The sequence below is a fragment of the Azolla caroliniana genome, unplaced genomic scaffold (assembly GCF_043228905.1).
Source record: "Azolla caroliniana isolate FFs.n. ecotype wild unplaced genomic scaffold, voAzoCaro1.0.p SCAF_8, whole genome shotgun sequence".
NCBI lineage: Eukaryota > Viridiplantae > Streptophyta > Polypodiopsida > Salviniales > Salviniaceae > Azolla > Azolla caroliniana.
In genome coordinates this window covers 10,744,357-10,752,977 of record NW_028230443.1, presented here as the reverse complement: position 1 = coordinate 10,752,977, position 8,621 = coordinate 10,744,357, and positions in this window count along the sequence as shown.

Genomic DNA, 8,621 nt, shown 5'->3' with positions numbered 1-8,621 from the left:
GATGATGATGAAATGGTGCAAATATGCCTGGGCAACCTAGCACCACAATTCAGCACGATCAAATCGGTCCTTTTTGCAAGGGAGAATCCTCCCTCCTTTTTTGACCTTCAATCGATACTATTGGTTGAAGAAATCATGCCCGACAAAGGAGCAATGCCCCCAATGGTCAGATAATCTACTCCCAATTGGATGATGGAAGAGGATTCAGCCGAGGAAACAGAGGCTGATAGGGTCAGCCGACCTGAGAACACAATTCTCATCATCGGCAAGAGGCCAGAAACACTCCTGGGGAGTTCAGAAGAAGGGGGAGCCATCTTGTCAAAACGAGCCATCAAAATAGCCCAATCGAATGTGGGTATTGTGGAAAACTTGGCCACTATGAAGAGGAAAGAAGAAACGAGATTTGGCTTCGACTAGCCAACAACTCACAAACTATGCTATGAATTCCGACTATTATGCCATGAATGTTCGTAATGAGGCTCAAGGCACATTCAATTTCGGCACAAAACCCGACTAGCACCTCTTCCTCAGACAATGAATGGTTTGTAGACTCTAGGGCGTCCAATCACATGACGTTTCACGAAGATTAGTTCCAAGAGTTGAGAAAGCCCAATCGACCCGGCTATGTCGAACCCGATTCAGCATATTGGAAATGATAGCAAACAAACCTACCTGAAGAACTTCTTGCATGTCCCAACCATCACGAAAAACCTAGTCTCGATCGGCCAGATTGTCGAACAAGGCATACATGTACAATTCAACAACACCAGGTGCTTTATTGAGAAAGAAGGTCGACTAGTAGTTCACGTCAAAGAGAACACCAAATGTTCATCCTCGAATTGAATGAGGTGAAGTCGGCTATGTTTGCAAAATGCCTCAAAGTCAAAACTGACTTAAAACTATGGCATGAACAAATTGGCCACATCAACCTCCAGAAGCTCAAAGGCATGCAGTGTATGTGAACCTCCCGACTTTTACCGAAAAGGAGATGATACGTGTATGTGAAGCCTGTTAGTTCGATGAACAACACCGACAACCATTCCCGAAAGAGAGGACCATGACCAAAGGGATCTTGGATGTTGTACATTCAGATGTATGGGCACCGGCACAGACAGCCACATTCGGCGGATGCCGATACTATGTCACGTTTATCGACAACTTCTCTAGGCACACCTGGATTTACCCCATGCAACAAAAGAGTGAAGTGTTCAGACACTTCCAAAAATTCAAAACGGAATTCGAAAAGGCAACAAGTCAGCATGTCCGATGCCTTCAATCGGATGGGGGCAAGGAGTATTTCTCAGACGAATTTAAGGTGTATCTCCGAAAGGAAGGAATTCGACAAGCATTGTCGTGCCGACACACACCTGAGCAAAATAGAGTAGCCGAACGAAAGAATGGGCACATAGAAGAGGTGGCAAGGGCAATGATGAACGAGAAGCACCTGCCAAAGTCGTACTAGGAAGAAGCAGCTAACACAATCGTTTACCTTATCAACATGTGTACAACCTCTAGGGTACACGACATCACCCCTCATGAGAAGTTCTTCAGAAAGAAGCCAGATTTATCCCACATCCGGATATTCAGCTCAATAGCCTATGTACATATTCCCAATTAGAAGCGACAAAAGCTTGATCCAATGTTGGAGAAATGTAGCCTCATTGGGTACTCACTCGAAAAAAATGAGTACAAATTTTACAAACCTACTACCTGAAAAGTTCAAGTGAGTCGGGAAATCGCATTTTGGTACGAATCAAAGAAAACTCTGATTCTGACCCCAATTGACCTGAAATTAGTTAAACGGTAGATAGAAGACGAAGATTGACTAAGGGGCATGTTCGAAGAGAGTCCGATTACGACGAAGCTGAGTGGAACACAAGAGTCCCCGAGTGACCAAAGCAAATCTCGGTCGAGTCCAAAGCTAGACAAAGGGAAGGCCAAAAGGCCAAAATACGAAGATTTGATCGACAACGAGTCAATGCACTCCCTTGACAGTGATGTCAAAGGCCTTGACATCCTAATCATCTGAACGAATGGAGCAAAGAAATCCATAGTCTCTACAAACAAGAAACTTTGTCGCTCCACCCAAGAGAAGAACCCAATCGACCAATTCGGCTACCATTAGTATATGGCATATCATTATGCCTTTATGATGAAGGTAGCAACAGTCCTGGAACCAGAAACCCTTTCCGAGGCAGCCAATGATGCACGATGGATCAAAGCCATGAACGATGAAATGAAACATGCGATCTCGTTCCCCATTCTACACACAAGAAACCCATCAATTGTAGATGGATCTATAAGGTAAAATATAATGCCGACGGTTCGGTAAATCGCTACAAGGCACGACTCATAGCTAAGGGATATGCTCAAACACACGGGCTCGATTATGAGGAGACCTTTGACCCAGTGGCAAAGTTGACCAATGTTCAGTTAGTCATTGCTCTCGTAGCGGCAAAAGGGTGGCACCTCCACCAAATGGATGTAAAGAACACCTTCCTACAAGACGAATTAGAAGAGGAGGTCTTCATGATTCAACCACCCGGTTTCTAATTGGGCAAACACCCGATAGCGGTTTGCTGACTCAAGAAGCTGCTATATGGACTCAAGCAAACACACCGTGCTTGGCATTCGAAGATCACCCAGTATCTTCATCAAATCGTCTTCCAAATGTCAAAATCGAGTAACTCCCTATACATAAAAAATGAGTACAACAACCCAATTGTCATCATCCTGTATGTGGATGATCTAGTCATTGGAGGAAAGAATCTAGCTGACATTACTAAAGTCAAATCACTCCTATCCGGTAGATTTGAAATGAAAGATATGCACGAGCTCCATACTTCCTCAATATCGAAGTAATTCGGACACCAATCGGGATATTGATCTCTCAACGGCACTACATTCTCAACTTGCTCTACACGTTCAGGATGACTAAGTTCAAACCTGTGTCTACCCCTCTCGATCGAAACCTCAAACTCGATGCTGATTCGGGAACAGAAGATTGCGAGCCTACTCAATATCGTCAACTGATCGGTGGCTTAATCTATCTAACCATCACCCAACCCGACCTCAGCTATCAGGTCGGTTTACTTAGCCAATTCATGTAGAAACCTCAGGAGACACATCTTGATTGTGCTGAGAGAGAACTCGGTACATTCATGGGACAATGGATTATTGCATTATGTATAAGTCAAATACGATCATTTGGCTTCAAGGGTACACAGATGCAGATTGGGCCAGCTATAAGGCCGATAGATGATCGGCGTCAGGATTCGTCTTCTACCTCGGGAGCGGAGCAATCTCCTGGACTAGAAAGAAGCAACTGATAGTCGCACTATCGAGCATAGAGGCCAAATACAGGGGTGGGGCAGTCTCTGCATGTGAGGTTGTCTGGCTGAAGTACATATTGAAGGATCTAGTTGTTCTTATCAAGGATCTGATTCTCCTATACTATGACAACATGAGCAGTATCTACCTGGCTCAGAACCCGGTGTTTCACACGCGAACTAAGCACATTGAAGTACACTATCACTTCATCAGAGAACGCATTCAGGTCGGAGATGTTGACCTATAGCACATCAGCATGAACCTTCAGGTTGTCGACATCTTCACAAAAGCCTTAGGAGTCGACAAGCTCGGACAATTTACATCAGACCTTCGTCTCATGATACTTGTATTTTCGGGCTTGAGGGGGACTACCAAATAATAGCAGTAGCCAATCAGACAATCAAATCTGACCAAAGGAGTCAAAATATGATGATTGCAGTCAAGCAGTCGAAACCGCCCTAACTGACCATCCGGAAACAGAGCCAAAAGCCTAATCCAGCCGAACAACCGAATCGAAGTAATTCGAAAGTTGACGTCGATTCAGCTGAATCGAAGTATTTCAAAGACCGGACCAAACTAATTTTTCGGCGTCCAGAAGTTGTGTTCAAAGGGGTGTGTTGAGAATTGAACCCAACTTCCCCAATAAAATGGTTTCACACTAGCCAATGTACATAGTAGGCTAGTTTTGTAAATCGCAGAAAGGGCAATTCCCCTTAACTAGTTGGTATTTAAACCAACCTTTTGTAACTTAGTAGTCGTTGGATGTAAATTATTTTTCTCTAATATAGCTTCTTGTTCTAAGCTCTCTCGCTCTCGCTCTCTACTTGTCTTACGTACACTTGCACACACACAATTCATCTCCACTACATAGCATCATCACCTACACCTCGTCCGCCTTGTCCTTGGCCGAATCGGCCTCTCAACCGTCCGCGTCCTCTTCCTCCGTTTGAGTGCGTGTAGAGCATGTGGCATTCCGACTCATTGCTCCTTGTACGAACGTGGTTTTCTTCGACCAATAGCATTGATTGGAGCTCAAAGAAGGAGGGAGATTTCTCCCGTGCTAGAACGGCGGTTCACATCGCGCCAAACCGTGGTGCGAGGCCGCCGAGGCATATTTGAACCATCTCATCATCATCGATATTTACGCTTATTGAGCCGAGTGAATCGCAAAGCTCCTTGATCTTCAAGGTGTATGTCGTGACGGACATGTCCCTTTGTTGAATGTTGTTCAACTCTTGGCGGAGTTGAAGCTTCCTCGCGGTCATGTTCGCCGCGAAAATCTTTCATAGATTTTCCCATGCCTCCTTCGGCGTCTTGGCTTCACAAATGTAGCCAAGCATGTGATCGTGAACACATGTCGCCAAGAAATACATCACGCGGCTTGCGGCTTGCGGCTTGCTCCCATGTCGCGTATCCGGGAGCCGCTTCGGCAGGTCGGTCTTCATGCACTCCTTTGATGTAGCTCCAATAGCCTTGTCCAACAAGGTATTGGTGCATCTTGTACTCCCAAGATGCGAAGTTGTTTCGATCCAACTTCTCGGTAGGGAGAGCGCTCCCCATTTGAGTATTCATTATGTCGATTCTTCTTCTTCTTCTTCTCTCTTCGAATGCGAGCTATGTAGCGAAGCTATGATAGCGATGAGCCGGTTCTTGGTCGTCGGCGTGGAGCACAACACACGATCATGATGAGGTGAATGGGCTATATCGAGCTACCAAATCGCTCTGATACCATGTAAAGAATCAGATATGATTCTTGTGAAGTGGAAGAGATGTGAGTTATGTGTGTGTATAAGAGAGAGTGTGTGTGTAAGAGAGAGACAAGGAATAACACAAAGAATACGCAAGGTAGATTGTATTAACAAAGGAGAAAGACTCAATTGAATACAAGGTGGGAGGAGGGTGCTTTATATAGTCACCCTCTCTCTTCATTAACTACAAGACTCATGGAGCATGGGGAATGTGAAAGCTCATAAGTTATGTGTCATAGAATATGATTCTATGACTCATACTAAATGCTAGAATACAAAGAGGTGACATAATGGTGACTCTTGACCGTTGGAGTGTCTATTCACTCTCAAGGTGAGTTCGCACACTAGACCAAGTTGAGATTGATTCTCAACACATGGAAACCCTAAACGAGAAAAACCATGGGAGAACAAATCTTCCACTATACACAGAGAATCCAAAGAACGGTTACAACTAAAGCTTTGTCCTAAGTATATTTATACTTATACATGGCATGGGCCATTTACAAATGTAGCCTCTACTACTCTCATTCCTATTATTATACTAATAATAATAGTTGTTAATAAGCCGATTGATCGACTAGCCGACTCCAGTGTCGACTATCTAATAGGCCTTGTCTTCGGCTTGGATCGTATGTTGTCGACTCTCTCTCAATCAACTCACCTAGTCGACTCTCCATGACATCGAGTGTCGGCTCTCGGCCCGACCAGTCAGCTCCTCCCATAGAAGGGACATATTCCTAACAAACTCCCCCTTCACTCCTATGGGTGGAATCAGTTTGTCTTGTCCTTTGTCGACAGACCCTGAGTTTGTCCATCGATAGGTTCTTCATGAGCATGTTGCATCCATTGTCGTCAGTATGGATCTTCACAAGGGTGAACTCCTCGTCATCCACTTTCTCCCGCAACCAGTGATACCACCTCTGTATGTGCTTGGTTTGGGAGTGATATGTAGCATTCTTGGCTAGATGTATGGAACTCTGATTATCACAATGGAGTAGGAATCTCTCTTGCTTCATTCCCAACTCACCGAGAAAGTTCCCATCTATATCAGTTCTTTGCAAACCTCTACCACTGCCATATACTCTGTCTCTATGGTTGACAAAGCCACTCCAAGATCTTTCATGGCAAACAACTTGCCTAGTGTTTCTTCAAGCTCACGATACTCTTTGTGTCTTGTCTGACTATCAAGATGTCATCCACATTCAATAAGAGAATCAAGAAGTCACCTTGAACATCGTACCTTTTTACGAACACACAATGATGAGCCCGTGTTTTCTGGAACCTATATTCCAGCATGAAGGACACAAACTTCTTATACCATTGGCATGGAGCTTGTTTCAGACCGTACTACATGTAGATCTCCTCATCCAGGTCCCCATGTAAGAATGTTGTTTTGATATCCAACTGTTCGATCTCCAAGTCCATACTGTCAACTATGCTCAGAACAGTTTGAATTGATGTCATCTTCACGATTAGTGCGAATATTTCGTCAAAGTCGACACCTATTTTCTATTGAAACCCCTTCATCACAATGCGGGCTTTATACCTAGGTGCATTGTCGACTTCTCCATTCTTTACCTTATAGACCCACTTATTTTTTACTGCTCTCTTACCTTTTGGTAGCTCCACCAAGTCGTAAGTATAGTTTTCGTGCAAGGAGTGCATCTCGTCTTGCATCGCACTTTGCCATTTCTCCTTGTGCTCGTCAGCAATGGCTTCATCATAGCACTAGGTTCACCTTCATCGGTCAAGGAGATGTATTGACTACCATATGTTGTTGGTGCTCTCCTTTCTCTGAGTGGGTATCTCCTTCCATTTGTTGTCGGCTCCAGTCCGGATGTCTCTACTGACTCTTCTCTTGGCTTGGCTTCATGTGTGTCCATCGTTCATTGCCATCGGTCATTGAGGATTTACCAACTCCGACTCGTATTCCTCGATTGACTTCAATAAGTCCGCCAACTCCGAATCATCTGTGTTGGTCAGTTGCTCCAAGTCGACCGACTCGGATTAGGCTGTGCCGACTAGTTGTCTCCGAACAGCCGACTGTGTCGGTTCGACTAGTCTTAGGTCGGTGGGAGTTGACTGGGGAATCGTTTCTAATTTGTGTTGCTTCCAGTCCTCTATTGTCTTGTCTTCCAAGAAGACTACGTCCCGACTCCTCACTACCTTCTTGTCGACTTACTGTCGAGCTCCGGCCTATGATCCTTAGCCACATGCACATACACTAAACATCTGAACACCCTCAAGTGTCAGTAGGAGACATCCTTTCCTGTCCACACCCATTCTAGGACATCACCTTTCAATGGCATTGAGGGAGACCTATTGATTACATAAATGGTCGTATACAACACCTCAACCCAATACAATTTTGCAGCTTGGCATGCAACAACATGCTCCTTACTCACTCCATGATTGTTCGATTCATCCTCTTTGCATCACGTTCAATTCAGGGGTCTTTGGCACTATGTATTCAATTCGAATACCTTCGGCCTTGTAGTATTCTTCGAACTGCCCTCTATATTTGCCACCGTTGTCGATTTAGATAGCCTTCAACTTCCGACCCGACTCTCGTTCTGCCCTTGCCTGAAACTCCTTGAAGAACGACAATACTTGATCCTTCGACTTTAGTACGAAAGCCCACAACTTTCGATTGTAATCATCAATGAACGTTACGAAGTACTGTCCACCTTGATGCGATGGAGATTCCACATAGCACACACACGTCAGCACTTCTCTTCTTCTTGGTAGTCTTGAGTGGAATGTTGCTCTATTCTGCTTTTCGACTAAGTAGTTGACACAGTTCTCCAAGTGTACTTCTTTCACTTTTGGGAGAAATTCTTGGTCGGCTAGCAAATGCATTCCCTTCTCACTCATGTGTCCTAGCCTCTTATGCCATAACTCTCCACTCGAGTCGGCTGCCACGTTCACTTCCGACTTGCACAGTCGGGCATGCATCATATACAATCTGCCCTCTTTCTATGCTCTTGTCAGAATTTCCACTTGTCGTTTCAGAAGCTACCATTGTAGCCTTCGTCATCCAACCTTTTAGTCGATATCAGATTCAATATGATATCGGGGACATGTTGAACTTCCTTCAGAGTCAGTTGACAACCTATTGACATCATTAGTGTTACGGGCATGACCATATAATATCCCATGGTGAGAATTTACCGTAGTATTCTATACACATGGATAAGTGTGAGGGTTAAATGAGAGTGTAAAGAAAGGGAGGATTACTTTTAATCCTCGGGATTGAGACAACCCATTAGGCCAAGTGTGAACTTGTTTGGGGGCCTTGGGTCTTGCTATAAATATGAGGCCTAGCTACCCTAATTTCATCATCTTTTGACTACGTCGAGACTTTGTTCTTGTGGTGGGTCAACTCTTGTAGCGAGTGCACCAGCACCAGGTACGACTCGACGCCACGACGGTGGTATGGGACGCCGATCGAGGCTCGAGTCTGTCTCGATCCCTTCGCTCAGGGGTGGTTGGGTGGATCGGCACCCTTCTTTCTCTCTGGCCTTTCTTATTTCTGATATATTT